Here is a 19,567-nt window from a genome sequence, read left to right on the forward strand (position 1 = left end):
TGTCACATCTGGGTTTACGCTTTGATTTAAGATCTCAAAATATCTGTCAAATATCAGGACATTTTGTGCTTTTACCTTGCACAAGGCAACTTAATGTATAATTCATAAAAATGCTTCTCTTTTGGATAAACAGTATCTAACCGTATCATCTTGGAGACGACGTCACGGATTTTCGAAGCTCCACACGGTCTCCACGTTTTCAAAGTTAAGTCTGTTCACAATTGTATTTTGTCGAAACTGTATTTATCTTTCGGTGTGTGAACCTATAGTGCAGGGGTCGGCAACCTTTTTGACATGAAGTGCCAGTTTGAAATGTTCTTGTTAATTCGTGTGCCATATCAACATTAAGTTCAACATTAAGTTTAATTATGACACCACATCAAAAAAATATTTCCAACAGACATGGAATTTTATTCCATCCATATAGGCCATATGCATTGCAACAACATTTTAAAGAAACATTTACCGAACATCTACCGAACCTTGAGTACCAGTTCACTGGTAATTCCCTGTGTGTCGTAAAAAGGCGACAAACAGGGTTGGCGGCAGGAAGGGCATCCGGCCGTAAAACATTGCTTCAAAAAGGGGACCAAAAAACAACAACAACCACGGTCCCCGAAAAAGGCCAACCCCCACTTGTGGGGAAAAATGGCCTCTAAAGGTGTTTTTTTTTACCGAACCTGAACCGCTTCACTGCAATTCCTGTGGTAAATGTGAGCGGGAGGCCGTACCGTCAATCAAACTAAATAAGACAGGCCGCGTGTTACGAGAAAAACTACTACCCCCATTTTCATTACTACCACCCCATAAAAAAAACTCAAAATAATGACGAGATTAATATTAAAACGCAGAAGGCAGCCTGAATGATAAAGAGTGGAGATGCAACCGCTGACCACCGGATGTTAACAACAGTTGCTCTTACAGCACCTCAGGTTGCCATGAACGGCGTATCGGAAGGCACCAAGCCTACATCTCCTATTTTATATCTACGATTATTATACAATTCAGAATAATGATGAGATTAATATTAAAACTCAGAAACCAGTCCGAATAATAATAATGAGTGGAGATGCAGCCTCGGACCATCTGCTGTGAACAACACCACTGTTCTTACAGCACATCCGGTTGCCGCGAATATTGTGTTTGAATGCGCCAGGCCGGCATCTCATGTTGTGCATCTTTGATTATTATTCCAGTGAAAGAATTTGGAATTGGAATGGTGACTCTGCTCTGATCCATCTACCTCATCACCCTGCACAATCACACCGGAATACTATTATAGTGCAACACGCACAACAGCCAATGGCTGTTCAAGAAGTGATTTGGCATGCAGCGGAGAGGGCACTGCTTTCGCCAGTGTGCCAATGATTGCGCTGCCGCGTGCCAATGGTGGCACGCGTGCCTAAGGTTGCCGACCCCTTCTATAGTGTGTCCCTTGGAAGTTTCTCGGTGTTTATCTTTCATAAATTAATCGTTTTCTGTTTGCCGTGCCGCGTGTGAGGCCTTGCAGCCTTAGGCTTCCCCTGTCAAATTTTGTTCCTTCCTTCGCTGGTTTTGCTAGGTTTTTGATTTTCCCTTCTCCCCCAAACTTCACCGAACATCTACTCTTAGTCTGACGTTGTAACCCCCACCCCACCTCCCCCCAAAAAAAACAAACAAAAAAACTTTTATTTCCCTTTCTCCTCGTGTGCTTTTGTCCCATCGTGTGCTTTTGCCTCTGCCCACTTGTGCTGTCTCGCCCCGCCCCCTTATCCCCTTGCCTTCCACCTTTTACCCTGTTCAAATGACTCGTGGTTGGCCCTCTTGGCTCCCTCTCCCCATTGGTATTTTTGTGAATATAAGATTGTTCTTCACGGTTCTGTTTAAATATGTTTAAACTTTCCCCTGGAGTGTTTTATTCAGTGGTTTATTACAACACGCTGTTTTGTTTGTATACTGAATCGAGGCTTGTGAAAGAGCTAACATTTATTTCACAAACAAATCAACCAGACAAACAAAATATATAAAAAGAGGGAGTGGAAGACAAGATGGGGAGAGAAGGGGAAGCACACAAACACAACATTTGAGAGCAGGGAGAAGTGTGGGAGGGAGAGGGCTTGGGGGGAGGAGGCGTGGGAAGGGGGGGGGGGGGGGGGGAGAGGTATAAAACACAAGGGGACCGAAATTAGCGGGGGTAGAAAAGATCAAGGTTTTGGATGGGGGAAGATAAGAGATGGTGGTGAACAGCTGTTTTAAAGACCTGGAGGGTGGAGTGGGATTGAAGAGAGTGAGGGAGTTTGTTCCAGAGGCGGGAGAAAAGAGGAATGAAGGAGTGAAGGTGAGCAGAGAGTCTTGATTTTGGCAGTTTAACCATAAGAGGGTTGCAGGCAGATCTTGTGCGACCTGTAGGAATATTTGGGGGACAGAGCACAGAGAGAGCTGGGGGAGCAAGGCCGGAGAGGAGGCGGTAGAAGACGGAAAGACCACCAACCTGCCTGCGGTGAGTGAGTGAAAGGCCCTTGGAGTTAGCTTCATCGTGGGAAATTCCAATGATTCTGAACGCTTTGGTTTCAACAGGGTGAAGACGAGCTAGGTGTGAGGCAGGAGCACCAGACCAGAGGGGAGAGCTGCGGATGAAAGCTGCGGATGAAACTGCGATAGTTTCAAGGAAACTTCCATAGAGCTGCGGATGAAAGCCTTGTAAGTGGTGAGGAGCTCAGGTGTACCAAGGAAGGACTTCGCATGACGGAGGATGCCCAGTCGGCGACTGGCTTTGGAGGCCAGATTTTAAATGTGGTTTTCCCAGGAAAGATCATGGCAGATAGTGAGACCCAAAAGCTTGAGTGACAGAACTTCTTCGAGAGGATTATTCAGAAAGTGGATGGGAGGGTTGTCCAGTCGGTCTTTTCGGAGAGACATCGTAAGAGTGTGAGATTTGTCAAGATTGAAAGACATGTTCCATTTGTTTGCCCAGTCTGTGATTTTGTCCAGGTCTGCAGAGAGTGAGGAGGCTGCAGACTGCCGATCTGAGGGATGAGGAATGGAGCGACAGAGAGTAGAGTCGTCAGCAAAGAGATAGAGAGGATTTTCAAGAGAGTCAGAGAGATCATTGATGAAGACCAGAAAAAGCACAGGGCCCAGAACACTGTCTTGGGGAACTCCAGCCTGAACAGGAAGAGGAGAAGAGAGAAACCCATTCAGGGCCACACGTTGACTACGACCAGAGAGAAGGTCTGCCAGCCATGCGTGGAGATTTCCATGGATACCAAAGGAGGAGAGTTTGGTGAGCAGAGCGGGGTGCCAGACCGTATCGAAGGCACGTGAAATGTCAAGGGAGACAGCTCTAATTTCCTGTTTGGCGTTGAGTACCTCCATCCATTGTTGAGACAGCAGAAGCAGCATGTCCAGAGTAGAGTGACCTGGTCTGAAACCAAATTGATGGTCAGAGATCAAGCCATTGGAGAAGAGGAAAGATTTCATATCTGAAGCAATGATGGATTCCATGACTTTGCTGATAATTGGGAGAAGGCTGATTGGTCTGTAGTTGCTAGGATCTGTTTTTGCACCTTTTTTGTGCAAAGCGGTGATGTTGGCTGATTTCCAAGCAGATGGCAGATGACCTTGAGCAAAAGAGAAGGTGAATAGAACAGAAAGAGGGAGTGAAAGAGCGGAAGAAAATGATTTTAGGACCCATGGGCTGATGCCGTCAGGACCAGTTGCAGAATCAGAGTCGAGGGTTGACAGAAACTTTTCCACCTTGTCAGGAGGAAAGGACACAGAGTCCAGGAGCAGCTGGGTACGACTGGGTATGGTGGGTACAGAGAGGGATGGGTTTGGGGCACAAGATTTAGAGGCAAACACAGAGTTGAGGCATTCAGCTTTTTCATGTGCGGAGTCAGCCGTGTAGCCTTTTGAGGTGAGGGAGGGGATGGAGGGGGAACAAACACCAGAAACAGATTTGATCAGACGCCACCAGGATTTGGAAGAGGGAGACAGATAAGAGAGTTCGGTCTTGAGAACGGAGAGATATTGTTTCCTGGCTCTCCTGAGGGTGGACACACACTTGTTTCGGGCTTTGTGAAAGGAAATGAGATTTCCTTCCATTGGATTTGCTTTCCAGGAGACGAAAGCAAGTTGTTTCTGGGCAACAGCCTCACCACAAGATCCGTGTACCATGGACGGGAGGAAGGGTATGACAACTGAAGACGAGATGGGATAAATCTGTGCATGAGAGAGAGCAATTTACTTTGAAAGAATTCCCAGTATGAGTTGATGTCAGAGGCGGAAGAGATGTGAGACCAGTCCAGATGATTGATGGCTGCTTGAAGACCGTGCCAGTTGGCCTGAGTGAAATGCCAGACTCGTCGACGCTGAGGAGGCTCTCTGAGAATGGTCAGAGAGATGTCCACTTTAACAAGCACATGATCAGATGAGCCAATTGGAGCAGCAGAAGAAGAGCAGCAGACATTTTCAGGGAAGTTAGTCATAACCAAGTCCAGAACAGAAGATGCTCCGTTGACTGAGATCCGGGTCGGGAAATTGACAGATTGTGTCAGTCCCAGTGAGTCGCAGAAGTGCTTTGCTGAAGAGCCATGGCTGGTGAGAGAGGTACCCACACCCAGCCAACTGGCATGGTGACTATTGAAATCACCACATATGAGGAAGAGAGAGTTGGGATGGGCAGATAGAAGTTGGTCCATATTATCAGACCGAGATGTAGGTGGAGTCATCACTGTTTGGTGGACGGTACAACACACATATGAACAAAAGGTGGGAGCGAAGGGGAAGCCGTAGCCAAAGGTATTCCTGGGGGTGAGGTGGGGAGAGGGCAGTGGAGGGCGAGTGAGGAAGAGAGTTTTTTATAAAGATAGCAACCCCACCTCCAGGACGAGGCTCAGGTCTATCATACCGGAGGAGGGAGTAAAAAACAGTAGTACTGTTTTTCTTCCTATTGAAAAGGCTCCTTTCAATTTCCTCTTCAACCATTCCATTTCAAAAAAATATTCAATCTCTTATAATTCTTTCTCACTACATGCTCTAAATTCTCATTCATTCCACCCCTCCTCCATCGTTCTTAAACGGATCGCTAACTTGAAAATCACAACATACCCAATTTGTTATAAATGTTCATCTTTCATAATCATCCACTTTCTAAACTCCCACCTTGCCCCTCCCCACCAAATCTCCCCCCTTGCCCCTCCCCTCCTAAACTCCCCCCTTACCCCTCCCCTCCTAAACTCCCCCTAACCCCCCTCCAAATATCCCCCCTTGCCCCTCCCCTCCTAAACTCCCCCCTTGCCCCTCCCCTCCTAAACTCCCCCCTTGCCCCTCCCCTCCTAAACTCCTCCCTTGCCCTTCCCCTCCTAAACTCCCCCCTTGCCTCTCCCATTCAAAACTCCCCCCCAACCCCTCCCCTTCAAATCTCCCCCCCAACCATCCCTCCCAAATTCTCCCTCCTCCCACCTTCTCCCATCTTTATCAAAACTCTCTTCCTCATTCTCCTTGCACTGCCCTCTCTCCACCCCACCCCCAGGAGTACCTCTGGCTACGGCTTCCTCTCCGCTCCCACATTTTGTTCATATGTGTTTTGTACCGTCCTCCAAACAGTGATGACTCCATTTACATTTCGCTGTCGGACAACATGGACCAACTTCTATCAACTCATCCAAACTCTCTCTTCCTCATATGTGGCGACTTCAACTGCCATCATGCCAGCTGGCTGGGTGTGGGTTCATCTCTCACCAGCCATGGCACCTCAGCAAAGGACTTCTGCGAATCATTGGGACTGACACAATCTGTCAATTTCCCGACCCGGATCTCAGTCAATGGAGTATCTTCTCTTCTGGACTTGGCTATGACTAACTTCCCTGCAAATGTCTGCTGCTCTTATTCTGCTCCAATCGGTTCTTCTGATCATGTGCTTGTTAAAGTGGACATCTCTCTGGCCATTCTCAGAGAGCCTCCTCAGCGTCGACGAGTCTGGCATTTCACTCAGGCCAACTGGCACGGTCTTCAAGCAGCCATCAATCACCTGGACTGGTCTCCCATCTCTACTGCCTCTGACATCAATTCTTCCTGGGAATTCTTCCAAAGCAAACTGCTCTCTCTCATGCACAGATTTATCCCATCTCGTCTTAAGTTGTCTTGCCCTTCCTCCCGTCCATGGTACACTTAATATTGTGGTGAGGCAGTTGCCCTGAAACAATTTGCCTTTGCCTCTTGGAAGTTGTTATGGATTCGTCACTTCCGTTGTTGTGGTTTTCATCCACTGTAAACATTTTTGATTCCATGCACTATTATTGTTTTCAAAAGGTTTAGTGTTTATGAACTATTTTCAAAAGGTGAAAAAGTTAGTGTTAAAAGAAACCGGAAACCAGATCGGGAACCGGACGATGAAGAGGAAGAAGAGGAGAGAAAGAAGGCGGAGGGAGTGGAGTCGGACAAGAAGCATAGTTGCTTTGCGGTCTGGAGCGAACGTTGACGAGCAAGAGTCACGAGTGAACTTTGGGTTTCCCAGGAAAGGGATTCCTGCGACAGAGTTGTTATCGCTGTGACAGATCAACCTGCATGTCAGGTTTTGCGGTCGATTCCGAAGAGAATCGTTGGACTGCCGTTACGTTTCGAGTACGGGCCATCGGCCATTTTGACTCGTGCGCTTTGTGCGGCGAGCAAGGTTTCTTTGCTTTGCTTCAGCCATTGCGCATCGCGCAAGGTTTTTCTTTGCTTGACTTCAGCCGTTTTCACCGCATTCAGACGTATCTGGTGTGTGTGTGTGCAACGCGGATTTTGAAGGTAAATCTGAGGTTCGCCGACTGTGAGCCTTGGAACGTCCATACCCGAGGGGGTGATTTCCCAGTCGCCTGGAGGGCGCCTTTAGATTTCCCAGTCGCCTTGAGGGCGCCTTTGCACAGCTTTGGCAGCAGGACTGTAACTGCCAACCCAACGGGATTCTGGTCTCGATTGGACCTTGATCTGACGATCGCTGGAGTGAATCCACTTTGGCTTGAAGCCGGGAATTAGAGACATTGGGAATCTTCTTCTTTCCGCTCACTTGGAGCACAGTGAGTTATATATAACAAAACTGATGGTACCATCATCGGACATAATTATATTGATTGTACTTTTGATTACTATTATTGTTGTACTGTTATTCTTGTGTGACCTTCATACAATATTTGTTTGTGAGTAACAATTGGTGTGGCTTCTCCATTGATCTTTGACATACAGAATAACACATTTTTCTGCCGTGACTCCTCTCGGGGCTCGGAGGTACACCGTGACCAGGGGGTCGGGGAGGAGCACGTAACAAAGGCAAATCCAACTGAAGGCAATCTCAGTTCCTTCCACCAAGCTCGGAACAAGTGTGTGTCTACCCTCAGGAGTGCCAAGAAGCACTATCTCTCCACACTCTAGATTGAACTCTAAAACCTGTCTCCTTCCTCCAAATCCTGGTAGCGTCTGGTCAAATCCGTTTCTTGTGTTTGTTCCCAGTCCATCCCCTCCCTTACCTCAAATGGCTACACAGTTGACACCGCACGTGACAAAGCCGAATGCCTCAACTCTGTGTTTGCCTCAAAATCTTGTCCCAAACCCATCTCTCTCTGTTCCCACCTTTGCCAGTCGAACTCAACTGCTCCTGGACTCTGTGTCCTTCTCTCCTGACAAGGTGGAGAAGTTTTTGTCAAACCTCGACTCTGATTCTGCAACTGGACCAGACGGCATCAGCCCACGGGTCCTAAAATCCTGCTCTGCCGCTCTATTTTTTTTAATTTTTTTTTTGTATACAAGATCGAGGCTCGTGAAAGAGCGAACATTTATCACACAAAAAGACAAACCGACAAACCGACACATACCGACACATAAAACAAATAACATCGGGAGCGGTAGACAAGATGGGGCGAGAGGGGGAAGGACACAAACAACATTTGAGAGCAGGGAGAAGTGTGGGAGGGAGAGGGCTTTGGGGGGAGGCATGGGAAAGGGGGTGGGAGAGGCATAAAACATATGGACACTGCCAGGACTACCAGGAAAGAAGTTGGAATTACAAACAAGGTGGATCTGGGGTGAATTAGTGGGGATAGAAAAGATAAAGGTTTTGGATGGGGGAAGATAAGAGATGGTGGTGAACAGCTGTTTTAAAGACCTGGAGGGAGGAGTGGGATTGAAGGGAGTGTGGGAGTTTGTTCCAGAGGCGGGAGAAAAGAGGAATGAAGGAGTGAAGGTGAGCAGAGAGCCGAGATTTCGGCAGTTTAACCATCAGAGGCTTGCTGGCAGATCTTGTGCGACCTGTAGGAATATTTGGGGGACAGAGCACAGAGAGAGCTGGGGGAGCAAGGCCGGAGAGGAGTCGGTAGAAGACAGAAAGACCACCTACCTGCCTGCGGTGAGTGAGTGAAAGGCCCTCAGAGATAGCTTCATCACGGGAGATTCCAATGATTCTGAAAGCTTTGGTTTCAACAGAGTGAAGCCGAGCTAGGTGTGAGGCAGGAGCACCAGCCCATAGGGGAGAACAGTATTCGATCTCACACTCTCTCTGTGCTTTTCACCCTCTCTTTTGCTGAACGTCATCTGCCAGCATCTTGGAAATCAGCAAACATTACCGCTTTACACAAAAAGGTGCAAAAACAGATCCTTGCAACTGCAGACCAATCAGCCTGCTTCCAATTATCAGCAAAGTCATGGAATCCATCATTGCTTTCGCTCTTTCACGAGCCTCGATCTTGTATACAAACAAAAAAAAAAAAAAAAAAAAATCCTTCCTCTTCTCCAATGGCTTGATCTCTGATCATCAATTTGGATTCAGACCAGGTCATTCTACTCTGGACATGTTTCTTCTGCTGTCTCAACAATGGATGGAGGTCCTCAATGCCAAACAGGAAATCAGAGCTGTCTCACTTGACATATCACATGCCTTCGATACCTCTGGCACCCAGCTCTGCTCACCAAACTCTCCTCCTATGGTATCCATGGAAATCTTCACTCATGGCTTGCGGACTTCCTCTCTGGTCGGCCGCAACATGTGGCCCTGAATGGATTTCTCTCATCTCACCCTGCCTGTTCTGGCTGGAGATCCCCAAGGTAGTGTTCTGGGCCCTGTGCTATTTCTGGTCTTCATCAATGATCTCTCCGACTCTCTGGAAAATCCTCTCTATCTCTTTGCTGAAGACTCCACTATCTGCCGCTCCATTCCTCATCCCTCAGGTCGGCTGTCTGCAGCCTCCTCACTCTCTGCAGACCTGGACAAAATCACAGACTGGTCAAACAAGTGGAACATGTCTTTCAATCCTGACAAATCTCACACTCTTGCAATGTCTCTCCGAAAGGACCGACTGGAAAACCCTCCCATCTACTTTCTCAACAATCCTCTCCAAGAAGTTCTGTCGCTCAAGCTTTTGGGTCTCACTATCTGCCATGATCTTTCTTGGGAAAACCACATTTCCAAGCTGGCCTCCAAAGCCAGTCGCCGACTGGGCATCCTCCGTCGTGTGAAGTTCTTCCTTGGCACACCTGAGCTCCTCACCCCATACAAGGCTTTCATCCGCAGCTCAATGGAATACTTGTCCCCCCTCTGGGCTGGTGCTCCTGCCTCACACCTAGCTCGGCTTCACGCTGTTGAAACCAAAGCTTTCAGAATCATTGGAATCTCCTGCGATGAAGTTAACTCCGAGGACCCTTCACTCACTCACCACAGGCAGGTTGGTGGTCTTTCTGTCTTCCACCGTCTCCTCTCCGGCCTTGCTCCCCCAGCTCTCTGTGCTCTGTCCCCCCAATATTCCTTCAGGTCGCACAAGATCTGCCTGCAACCCTCTTATGGTTAAACTGCCAAAATCTAGGCTCTCTGCTCACCTTCACTCTTTCATTCCCCTTTTCTCCCGCCTCTGGAACAAACTCCACCACTCCCTTCAATCCCACTCCTCCCTCCAGGTCTTTAAAACAGCTGTTCACCACCATCTCTTATCTTCCCCCATCCAAAAACTTGATCTTTTCTACCCCTGCTAATTCACCCCACCAGATACACTTTTTTTTTCTTTTTCTTTTTGAAATTCTAACTTCTTTCCTGCAAGTCCTTGCAGTGTTCATATTGTGGCGGTTCTGAGAAATGTACATATATGATTAATAAAGGTTAAAGGTTTGCCCACATAGTTAGTCCACATGCAACACGTAGGTCACCTTAGAAGGTTAGTTATTTCATAGTATTTGTGAGATAAGGCCATTTCCAATAGTGATACCTGCGTTGTGTAAAGGAAGAAATAAGAGTAGGCGCCGTTCATTTTGCTGCCCACTCTCCACATCGACCTCGTTGCGCACCATCCAGTCTGCGCCCCATTGCCCCTTGCAGTAGGATACTGAAACCAGCCAAATGCCACAAGGTAAGGCCTGGAAAAGGGGCGGAGCGTGAGGTCGGGGGTGTGGCCACGTCAAGCAGACATCAAAGGCGGAGCCGGTAAGACCCCAACAACCAACCAGGGCTCAGTGCGCATGGCCTAAGGGGCGTGGTAAGTGCACGTCTGGCACATTCGAGAGGGTTCGCTGGGCGGCGCTATATAACCGCGAGCACAAAGCCCTTCAAAAGGACTGGCCAGCCTCAAAAGGACCGCCTCAACGACGCTACCACCCCCGACAGGTACCCGATCCCGCACATCCAGGACTTTTCCGCCCGTTTGGCGGGACGGGTCATATTTTCCAAAATTGACCTGATATGGGGATACCACCAGGTACCTGTCCGGGCGGCCGACGTCCCGAAGATGGCCGTCATCATGCCGTTCGGCCTGTTCGAATTTTTGAGGATGCCGTTTGGCCTCAAGAACGCGGCCCAGGCATTTCAGCGCTTAATGGACGGCGTGCTGTGCGACCTGCCATTTCTTTTCGTCTATCTGGACGACATCCTCGTCGCCAGCACGTCCCGCGCCGAGCACCTCCTCCACCTCCGAACACTGTTCGGTCGCCTCAGCGAGCACGGCTTAATTGTCAACCCGGCCAAATGCCACTTCGGCACGACGACCGTTGACTTTTTGGGCCACCGCATCACCAAGACTGGGGCCGTGCCACTGCCGACCAAGGTCGAGGCCATCACCACGTTCCCGCGTCCCCGTTCCATCAAGGCCCTACAAGAGTTCCTCGGCATGGTGAATTTTTATCACCGATTCGTGCCCCGTGCTGCTCAGCTCATGCGGCCCCTTTACGAGGCCCTCCGGGGCAAGCCGGCCAAGCATGACATCATTTGGTCCGCGGCCATGGACGCGGCCTTCGCGAGCGCAAAACGGGCCCTCGCCGACACAACGCTGCTGGCTCACCCGGTGCTCAACGCGCCCATCGCCCTCACTACAGACGCCTCCAACTACGCGGTGGGCGCCGTCCATGAACAATGGGTGGACGGGGTTTGGCAGCCACTCGCTTTTTTCAGCCGGCAGCTCCGGCCGAACGAGTTAAAATACAGCACGTTCGACCGCGAGCTGCTCGGTCTATTCCTGGCCGTTCGCCATTTCCGACACCTCCTGGAGGGCCGCCCGTTCACGGCTTTCGTCGACCACAAGCCGTTGGTCTACGCAATGGCCAAAGTCACGGAGCCGTGGTCGGCCCGCCAGCAGCGCCACCTCTCCGCCGTGTCGGAATTCACCACGGACATCCGGCACGTCGCCGGCAAAGACAACGCTGTGGCCGACTGTCTTTCTCTGGCCAGCGCGAACGCGGTCCACCTCGGCGTGGACTTCGTGCTCATGGCGGCCGACCAGACCACCGACACCTCGGTGCAGGCCCTCCGGGCGGCGGACACGGGCCTCCGCCTGGCCGACATCCCCTTCGCGGGCACCGTCCTGCTCTGCGACTTCTCCCAGGGCCAGCCTCGCCCCATCGTGCCCGTTTCCTGGCAGCGCCGCATCTTCGCCTCCATCCACGGCCTTTCTCACCCGGGTCGGAAAGCTTCTCAGAAGCTGGTGTCGGCGTGTTTCGTCTGGCACGGTCTTCAACGGAACGTCCGCGACTGGGCCAACGCCTGCACGGCCTGCCAGTGGGCCAAGGTCCACCGCCACACCCAGGCCCCGCTGGCACCTTTCACCGTGCCTGCACGGCGTTTCGACCACGTCCACGTGGACCTGGTGGGTCCCCTGCCCCCATCGCGGGGGTTCACCCACCTGCTCACCATGGTGGACAGGACCACCAGGTGGCAGGAGGCCGTGCCCCTCACCTCCACCACCACCGCCGACGTGGCGCAGGCGTTCATCGCCACCTGGGTCGCGCGCTTCGGCGCACCGGCGGACATCTCGTCCGACCGCGGCCCACAGTTCACGTCCGAACTTTGGCGCTCGGTCGCCCGCTCGTTGGGGATCACGCTGCACCGCACCACGGCCTACCACCCCCAAGCCAACGGGTTGTGCGAGCGGTTTCACCGCTCCATGAAGGCCGCACTCATGGCCGGCCTTCAGGACGACGGTTGGACCGACCGGCTGCCGTGGGTCCTTTTGGGCCTCCGCACGGCCCACAAGGAGGACCTCCGGGCGTCCGCCGCCGAGCTCGTCTACGGCCAGCCGCTCCGCTTCCCGGGCGAGTTCGTGCCCGACGCTACCAGTCCCTGGTCCGCCGCACACCAGCGCTCGGACCTCCAGGAGGCCGCCCACCGATTTGCCCCCGTGCCAACGTCCCGCCACGGTGGCCCCCAGTCCTACGTCCCCCCGGCGCTTCGCACAGCGGAGTACGTCTTTGTGCGTCATGACGCGCACCGGGGGCCACTCCGGCCGCCGTACGATCGGCCCTTCCGGGTCCTGCGACGGGGCGACAAGTCCTTTGTCCTCGACGTTGGCGGCCGGTCGGACCGGATCTCTGTGGACCGCCTCAAACCGGCGCACATGGACGTCGACCGACCACCACGGTTGGCCCTTCCTCCGTGGCGAGGCCGCCCCCCGTCCACAGTTCCCCCCGCTCGACCACCCACCACCACGTCGGACCCCTCCCCACGACCCTCCAGGGGTCGCTTCGGCCGGGTCATCCGGACCCCCCTTAAATTGACCCTGCCGGTGCAGGTCGATTCTGGAGGGGCGTGTGTAGCGGTTACCGCTGGATGCACACAATCGCCTTGCACCGGCCAGAACACGGCCAGACGCGCCTCTCCCGGGCATGCCCGGACTCACTGTTCCCGGGCACGCCCGGTCTCGTCTTTCCCGGGCATGCCCGCTCTCGCCTTTCCAGGGCTCGCCCAGAGCGTCCGGGCATGCCCGCTATCGCCTTTCCAGGGCTCGCCCAGAGCATCCGGGCATGCCCGCTATCGCCTTTCCAGGGCTCGCCCAGAGCGTCCGGGCATGCCCGCTATCGCCTTTCCAGGGCTCGCCCAGAGCGTCCGGGCATGCCCGCTATCGCCTTTCCAGGGCTCGCCCAGAGCGTCCGGGCATGCCCGCTATCGCCTTTCCAGGGCTCGCCCAGTGCGTCCGGGCATGCCCGCTCTCGCCTTTCCAGTGCTCGTCCAGAGCGCCCGGGCACGCCCAGCCTCAACTTGCCAGGCCGCAGCCAAACACGCCCGGGCAGGTCCAGACTCGCCTTTCCAAGGCTCGCCCTTGACACCCGGGCATGCCCGGTATAGCTTTTGCCGGGCAAACTTCCCGACATAAATGTGTATATATATTGCTGCCCGATAAACGGGCTTTGGTCAGAATACCTGAGCTGTTTTGTTTCAATAAAGCAACTCGGACGAATTCCGTCTTTGGTCGCGTCAATTCTTTCGACTCGCGTTGGAGCGCAGCTCCTTCAGTACTATACATGCCAAGCATTCCATTAAAGTCAGAAGCACAAATGGCCAAGTTATTGGCTTATTGGACTTGCAGGAATGTCAAAGAACAGAGATGGAATGGCCCTCCTCAAACTACATGTTTCGATATCTTGTCACCATGAGTCTCTTTCATCTTCCATGCAATAATCTGTTTATATTTGTGCTCGAAGTTAGTACGGCAGGTTGGCCTGCAGCATTCTCGTCTGAACCCATTAATTCCCAGGTCAGGAATGGAAGAATCTTGGTTGAAATCCCATGCATCATATGTGTCTGTCTGTTGTCTACTAATCTATACAGTACTAGCAATGGTACCAGGCATTGCTGGGCAACGCCGGGTCCCTCCTCCCACCCCACCCCTCCCTCTGGACTCACACCCCCTACCTTTTCCTCCCTCCTCCCACCCCTTCCCCTCCCTCCTCCCACCCCCTCCCTCTGGACTGGACTCCCACCTCACCCTTTCCCCTCCTTTCTTCCACCTCCTCACATTCCATTTCCTCCCTCTGCCCTCCTCCTCCACCCCAGCTCCCCCTCTAGACTCCAATCCCACCCTTTCCCCTCCTGCCTCCTATCACACTGCCTCCCTCCAGCCTCCCAACTCACCTCTGGACTCTCACCTGACCCTTTCCCCTCCCTCCCCGTCCTCCCATCCCACCCTCCCCCTGCTTACTTCCACCCCTTCTGCTGCCTCCTCCCACCTCTTCCTCTGCCTCTTCCCATCCCAACCCTCCCCTGCCTCCCACCTCTTCCTCTGCCTCTTGCCAACCCACCCCTTCCCCTTCCCCTGCCTCCTCCCTTGTCTCTTCCCATCCCGCCCTTCCACTCCCTCCCCATCCTCCCATCACACCCCTTCCCCTCCCTCCCCCTCCTCCAATCCCACCCCTTCCCCTGCCTCCTCCCACCCCTTCCCCTGTCTCCTTCCTTGTCTCTTCCCATCCCACCCCTTCCCCTCCCTCCCCATCCTCCCATCCCACCCCATCCTCCCATCCCACCCCTTTCCCTCCCTTCCCCTCCTCCAATCCCACCCCTTCCCCTGCCCATAAAGTTTCATAGTGATTATCCTTGGGAGCTCAGAGGAGAAGGCAGCCATTACCAAGCAGCTTCTAGTGCGCTTGCCAGTTGGCTTAAGCACTCAAGCAAGCACTCCAATGAAACAGTTGATAAGGAATGGCTGATAGTGTGTTTGTAAGATATTGAGTTGTAAGCGGCATGTCACTGTGTCCACGGCACGGCCACGTGGGTCGGATCTGGATCTGATATGAACCAAAATATAATCGGCTTCTTCTTGTCACTTACACGACCCATCCACCAAATCTTATCATAAGTCGTCATTCGAAATACTAGCAACGGTACCCTCCCCCCCCCCCCCCCCATACGGGCAGGGCTTCAATTGGGAGGCCCAAATGAAAAGGCAAAATATCAGAAATTGAAGGCTTTTTTTAATTTTAAACGATTTATATAAACATCCGTTGAATCATATGACATGCAAATCATCAAAATCTAAACAGTATTTGTAGAATTTCAACAACAGCCACATCACTGTTCATATCAGTAAATATTATTCCATCGTGTTTGGAAAAACTGAAAAAATGGAAATTGGAAAAATTGGAAAAACAATACAGCCTATTTTACTCCATCGGGTCCCAGGATTACCCACCCAAAATATCGTTGCGATCGGTTCAGCCGTTTTTGCGGTACCTGGGAACAGAGACAGACAGACATTTGGTGAGTTATCGTAAGATTGTGTATATCGTTTTTGGTCCTATCACTCAATCGTGAAGAATCACTTTAAAATTCTGTGTTTCGGATCTGGTTTCAAATCTTCACCAAAACCTAACTGATTCATCCTCGTCACACACCCAACCTCTCCACCAATTTCCGTCCGAATCTGTCCACAACTTTTTGAGCTATCTTGTTCACAAACAGACCAAAAAAAACCCCCACCGTTTAGAGGCCATTTTCCCCCGCAAAGCGGGGGTTGGCCTTTTTCGGGGAACGTGGTTGTTGTTGTTTTTTGGTCCCCTTTTTGAAGCGATGTTTTACGGCCGGATGCCCTTCCTGCCGCCAACCCTGTTTGTCGCCTTTTTACGACACACAGGGAATTACCAGTGAACTGGTACTCAAGTCTGCCAGACTGTCTGCCAGACAGACAAACAGACAGATGGGGCGAAAACATAAACCTCCATCCACCTCCAGTGGCGGAGGTAATGACTGGTTAATCATTTAAAGTACAGTACTGCACAATAAAACCTGTGTATTAAAATGGTTTAAGAACGAATGTTTTACTTGGGAGGGGTAAATCAACTTTCAGCCCCCCCTGTCTACAAAATTTAGGTCACGAGAAAAACAAAAAAAATAAAATAAACAATTCTAACGACCAACCACAAGCAGGCAGGTTTCAGTACCGGCACACAGTGAGATACGTTGTTGTTTGTTAGATACAGTGGGACCGTTACCGTCCACAACCTAAAGGAGGATGGGAAAGCTGGCTTCACCTACTCTCCTAAGGCCAACATTCTCACTGAGTGATTGAATCATCGGACGAGACACCTGATAGGTGAGCATTTTATCTGCATATTATACTCCTTTGCCACACCTGCAAGTTTCTACACGGTACCACAACGCTTTATCCTGATCCTCTACCAATATATACCAGGAGGAATTCATTAAATGGCGAGACACTGCCAAGTTTGTGACGCTGTCACCCAGTACAGAACTATACAGCATGTCCAAAAGCATCAGCGCAAAACAGATTTGTGGGACATTGCTAGACTTGGATAGATAATTTGAAGCTCACTGATGGTTATGTCAGGCCGAATCAAGTCCAGGAAACAGTGAATCTGAATGTCTCCTCGTCTGCTGTTTCTGCCATCTGTGACAGAAATACAAGATTAGAAAGTCAAAAGCTGCTTGTAGATCGGAATGCTCAGAGTCAAAACTGAAGGCCCTGCGAACTAGGAGTGCTGCTCAAATATGCAACATTCAGCGTTGATGTTTACAACAGAATTGTCCATATTAAAGTAAAGTTGTGCTTCATGGGTTGAGAAGAAAGGTTGGAGAGTCGTGGGGAAACATCAGGCACATAGTCAGACTGTATAACTTGTCTGTCTGTACATGGAGATGGATCGAACGACTTGTCTGTACATGGAGGGGCATGCAGCTCTTCATCTGTGGTGTGATCACAGGTCTGTGGCACTCTCCCTGAGCTGGCAATTCGATCTCTGAATGCCAAGCTTTGTGATTATAACATCAGGCACAGGGACAGACTGTATAACTTGTGGCTGGTAAAATTCAGGTAACACCTTGTTCAGGTAGAGAGCAATCTCTGAGTGCCAAGATGTGTGATTATATATTTTCACGGGCAACGTCCGCTCGCCGCTCCGGTTCCGGCCATTCGCATTCCGTCCAGCGCTGGGATTCACATCCTCAGAAAAAGTCAAAATTATATAATTTTAATACTGGAATTTTACATCCCTTTTTTTTTTACATCTAAGTTTCATTGTACAACATGGTCGGGTATTTTGCGGAATGTGTTGGGCTACTGGTACATTCTCCTTGGAGAATCGCTTGTTGGGGGGCAAAAAAAAACCCTACACCCAACTTTGATGAATTGCAATCAATAGTCAAGACTTGCAGCAAGAGCTGCAAAAAATTGATAAATTGCGATGCACCATTATATTATGTAGAAGTATAAACGAGCAATTCGATAAGAACGTCATTTGGGGCTCCAAATGCGGGGAGAATAGTGCATTTGCAGCAAGCTCTAAGGATACATGACAACCGACGACCTTTAGGGGTCAATCCAATATGTTGCTGATGGCGTAAGTCCACAGACGTTTAAGCCTGTTATCGCCGGAAAAATACCACCATTGTCGGTGTAATTCGAGTGGGATCCTGCGCCGGACATGTCATGGTGACACGATCATGATCCGCCTTGGTTGAGCCTTCTAGACTTAATTAATAAGATGAGGATCAGGAGGATCAGGCTTAATTAATAAGCTGACAAATCTCAAATTCAGGATTAATTACTTGGCCCGAGAAACCAGGCCAAACAAGTGCAAAACATTTCATTATCACAGCTAAAAAAATCAAACGACTTTCCTTTCGTTTTTTGGCCATCCGTGACTGCTATCGTTAATGGTTTATGCTAAGGTGCTTATGGGAGATGGACATTCTGATTTTTTTAGCTCCTCCATGAGCCTCGACATTGTATAGAAAAAAAAGTTTATGGCTTGAGATTAAAAGATCAGTGATTGACATGCGCAAAATGGTTTCTTCCACGTTGTTTTAAGAAATATTAGGATGTAAGACCCTTTGCTGCGCTGGTGGGAATACCAATCTTTACGTAGTAAAATAAAAACGGTTGTTGTTGTTTGTTGTTAAAAAAACCTTACATGAAAGAAATGGGGAAAAAATAAAATTACGTAGTGTATAGGTCGATTGTTAATGGGATATTCATCACAGCTTTCTTTAGATGATGAATTGCAAATAAATATACAGAACCAAACGAAGAGGAAGATCAAAATGAATAAAAATTATCACTCTTCCACTCCCCCCCCTTCCCTTCTCTTCATTATTTTGATTAAGTATTCTGGGGGTTCGTTGGTTCGGCATGGGCCTTGCCAGGAAACAATCTCAGGTCTCCTTGTCTCTGTGTGCTCTCTGATTCCTGGGATCTCAAACACTCCTCCCAAATTGGAACGCCAGCTAATTCTACAGAAAATACTCAACTTATTAATAGAACATTCAATCTGTTTTTTGGTTTTTTACTCCCGCCAGAGAGTAGTGTGTGTGTGTGTGTGTGTGTGTGTGTGTGTGTGTGTGTGTGTGTGTGTGTGTGTGTGTGTGTGTGTGTGTGTGTGCGCGCACAAGATATCTGGAAAAGTTCTGAACGGATTTGGATGAAAGATGGTGGGATGATTGCCCTTGGGATAAGGAATAATTGATTAGTTTTTGGTGAAGCTCAGGATATTATTCCGGATCCAGGAATTTTTTGAAGGATTGTTTACCATTGGAAGATAGGGCTCATTTTTTTTTAACATTATCTTCTATATATTCTATATTTAACATTGTGATATGAAAATAGTTTTCATATTTGTTGTAAATGTAGTTTAAACTCGTGGTTATGCGTTAGAGCGGTGTAGTTTTTAAGCAGCGTCGTCTTCAATGTTCATTTTTTTTCTTTCTAATAAAGACATATTCTGTCATTTTAAAACCACCAAATTGTGTATTAGGTTTCCCCGTTTCATAAAATGTATCGTTTGATACGTATCATGCTTTAAAACGGTTTTTTTTTTTTTTTTTTTTTTTTTTTTAACTCAGAAGAGATATCAACATTTACCTCAGCGAATGTCAATCGCGGTGTCAGTATTTGAATATTTGATGAACTTATAAAGACAGGTGATTTATAAGTGTGACCAGCATGTGCACGGGATTCTTCCCAAAAGAATGAGTGGTCGCATTAGCTTGTACGACTTAAAATGAGCGAGTTTTGTTTTGACGTTTGGGCCAGTTTTGCATGTTGTATCCCTAAGGAATGAAACGAACGTTTTTCTTGGCTTACAATTATATTTGAAGTCACACATGCCTCAAAATACACTCACCTATATGGAATTGAACGCTGAATCCGAAAATGTAAGTGAAATTGCCTTGTTTTTTTTTAACATTATCTTCTATATATTCTAAATATATATCTGTGCAGTGTCTGTCTTGTGTTGTCTTGTCTTGTGTTGTCACTGAACACAGCAAACTAACACTTTTGTGAAATCGTACTATTCTAACTTGACCCACGGCGGGAGTATGCACTCTACTGAGTGGCGTTCTAGTTTTCGAATG

At 49.6% G+C, this 19,567-nt stretch overlaps 1 protein-coding gene across 1 annotated transcript in view; it reads left to right on the plus strand.

Moving 5' to 3' along the window:
- The first annotated feature begins 16,133 nt into the window (after positions 1–16,133).
- The window catches only part of CSMD3 (CUB and Sushi multiple domains 3), a 1,283,181-nt gene continuing 1,279,747 nt past the window's right edge, over positions 16,134–19,567 (plus strand). Inside the window, 1 exon segment of the mRNA XM_068130918.2 lies at positions 16,134–16,289. The gene's annotated coding sequence lies outside the window, so the exon portion shown is untranslated.

This window comes from Myxine glutinosa, chromosome 11 (assembly GCF_964187855.1).
Source record: "Myxine glutinosa chromosome 11, kmMyxGlut1.1, whole genome shotgun sequence".
NCBI classification, from domain to species: domain Eukaryota; kingdom Metazoa; phylum Chordata; class Myxini; order Myxiniformes; family Myxinidae; genus Myxine; species Myxine glutinosa.